The sequence below is a fragment of the Myotis davidii genome, unplaced genomic scaffold, assembly GCF_000327345.1.
Source record: "Myotis davidii unplaced genomic scaffold, ASM32734v1 scaffold1277, whole genome shotgun sequence".
NCBI classification, from domain to species: Eukaryota; Metazoa; Chordata; class Mammalia; order Chiroptera; family Vespertilionidae; genus Myotis; species Myotis davidii.
In genome coordinates this window covers 1,721,815-1,724,785 of record NW_006290682.1, presented here as the reverse complement: position 1 = coordinate 1,724,785, position 2,971 = coordinate 1,721,815, and positions in this window count along the sequence as shown.

The window sequence follows — 2,971 nt, the reverse complement described above, 5'->3', positions numbered from 1 at the left end:
AAGGATTTTGCATTTTTCTTGAAAAAAGTGAACATATATAGGGTATCCCAAAATTCATGCAAGATTTTCAATTCAATTCAATTGTAAATCTTGCGTGAATTTTGGGACACCCTATATTTAAAAATGGAGAAAGAAGAATGACATAGAATCTGAACATAACATGGCGGTTTTATGTGCCAAAAGCTCTCACTCCAACACATTGGTCATTTATCGTCATGCCGTGTCTGACATGGAGCCACCTGAACCCCTCCTTCACTGATTGCTACCCTGCATTACCCCTGCCTACTCCCATCCCATATCCCCAGAAGCTGTTCTTTACCGCCTTCAAGATCACCTTAAGGATAATCCGAGAGTCAGTCATCCAGGAGGATGTCATGAACTGTACAAGGCTCATTGGACGCCTCTCCTCTCGAATGTCTTCCTTTAACCTCCTTTGTAAGGCCTGGTCCCCATTTAGAGTGACTTCCAAGTCTGACCATTCCCTGTCATTCTAGCATTGGTCACAGCTCAGCTAATTCCACGGTAGAGATTTCTTTATCTGTTTTTCGCCAGAGCAGTGGTTCTCAGCCCGGGCAGCTGTGCCCCCTAGGGGACATTTGGCAAGGTGTAGAGTCACAATGGTGTGTGGTGTGGGCTGGGGTGGAGGGGTACTACTGGTTATCAAGTAGGGAGAGACCAAGAATATGCTAATCACCCTCCAATGCACCAGGCATATCCCACAATGAAGAATGAGCCAGCCTTGAATGTCCACACTGCAGAAGATGAGAAAAATGTAGAAAACAGGCCAACATGGAATCGGGCTGTGTGTCCAGAACTTAACATACACAGAGAATGAGCCTTTGGACAAATCTAGATGTCTGGGCGCAATTTAAAAACCAAATTGAGAAAGAAAAACCAAGAGTTCAAATCTTCAAGTTGGTCAACTTGATATGGGACCTCATACAAGGGGGTTCCCATTTCCTGCACCAACTGCATCAGCAAAATCTAAACAGCTTGGGGAGCCCTAACCAGTTTGGCTCAGTGGATAGAGCGTCGGCCTGCGGACTCAAGGGTCCCAGGTTCGATTCCGGTCAAGGGCATGTACCTTGGTTGCGGGCACATACTCAGTGGGGAGCGTGCAGGAGGCGGCTGATGGATGTTTCTCTCTCTCATCTATGTTTCTAACTCTCTATTCCTCTCCTTTCCTCTCTGTAAAAAAATCAATAAAATATATTTTAAAAAATAAAATAAACAGCTTGGGGAGTGGCCCGCGTGTTGAAGAAAATCTGCCAGGCGAAGAGATGGTGATTAAGTCAGCTAATGCCTCTAATCAAAACCATTCCTCATAAATTCACATAGTTATTTGTTCTTTCAGAAGTTACTTAAAAGTGAGAGTGTTACTTGTTTCTTGAAGCTTACTCAAAAGTGGTTGTTACCTGAGTAATGAAGAGGAGAAAGATAACCAGACCATTAGCCATTACTGTAACTACTGAATTACAGCTCATTTACTTTGTCTGGGAAAAGCCCTATTTTGGGATTTGCTTGAATTTGGCAGGATAACAAGAAATAAGTAGTTTTGTCCATAGAGTGTGTAGGGATTTAAAATGCCTTAATTCTCGCGATTTTCAGAACCATCACTCTCCAACAGTATTATTTGATAAATATATATATGAAGGCTTTGGCTACAAAATTATTACCAAAAACCCTCCCACAGCCATGGAGGATATAAAGCAGTGTGCTAGCCCTAGCTGGTTTGGCTCAGTGGATAGAGTGTCTTCCTGCAGACGAAAGGGTCCTGGGTTCGATTCCGGTCAAGGGCATGTACCTTCACTGCCAGCTCCTCCCCGGCCCAGGTCCTGGTTGGGCCTCATGCAGGAGGCAACCAATCAGTGTGTTTCTCTCACATAGATGTTTCTCTCTGTTTTTCCTTCTCTCTTCCCCTCTCCCTAAAAATCAATGGAAAAATATCCTTGGATGAGGATTAACAACAACAACAACAACAAAAACAGTATGCTATAAGTAGAGGAGATCCACTTTGAATGAGTGCAGACCTTGGGTAACCTATTTGGGGAACCCAAGACATGAAACATCCTATCTGTACAAATATCAAATGCAAGACACTCTTCCAAGTGCAATCCAACCGCGCCCCTCGGCCCCCGGACCTCACGCATCAGGAAAACAGCTATAAGTCCGCATCAGCTCAAGGCCTCTCTCTACGGACCTTCTTTTACTGTCTACCCAGGTGAGTGCTCAGGCCTCCTTGTTCCCAGGACGTTCACGCATGCCTGCATTTCAAGCAACTACTTGTTTCTTCTTTGGTCTTCCCACTAGCTGGCAAGCTCCTTGGGGCTGATTTAGAAAAATACCTGGGAATGGGTTGGTGAGCTTAATATCTGTTCACGGAACCATGATTAGCATGAAAAACCCATCATACTGTAATATAAAATTAACTAGAGGCCCGGTGCACAAAAATTTGTGCACTCGGGGGGATCCCTCAGCCCGGCCTGTGCCCTTGCAGTCTGGGACCCCTCGGGGGATGTCCACCTGCTGGCTTAGGCCCGCTCCCTGGGGGATGTCCACTTGCCAGTGGGGAGCAGGCCTAAGCTGCAGTTGGACATCCTTAGCACTGCTGAGGAGGCAGAAGAGGCTCCCACCACCACCGCTGTGCTGCCAGCCATCAGCCTGGCTTGTGGCTGAGCAGAGCTCCTCCATGTGAGAGCTCACTGACCACCAGAGGGCAGCTCCTGCATTGAGCGTCTGCCCCCTGGTGGTCAGTGTGTGTCATAGTGACCAGTCATTCCCAGTCATTCTGCTGTTAGGGTCAATTTGCATATTACCCTTTTATTATATAGGATGATTACAACCACATCAAACATTTGCTCTTATTACATTCTAGACATGTTATTTAAGCACATGACATATACCCCTCATTCAATTCTCACAACCTTAGAGAGGAAAAGTTGTCTCTATCCGAAATTCACAGATGAGGAGT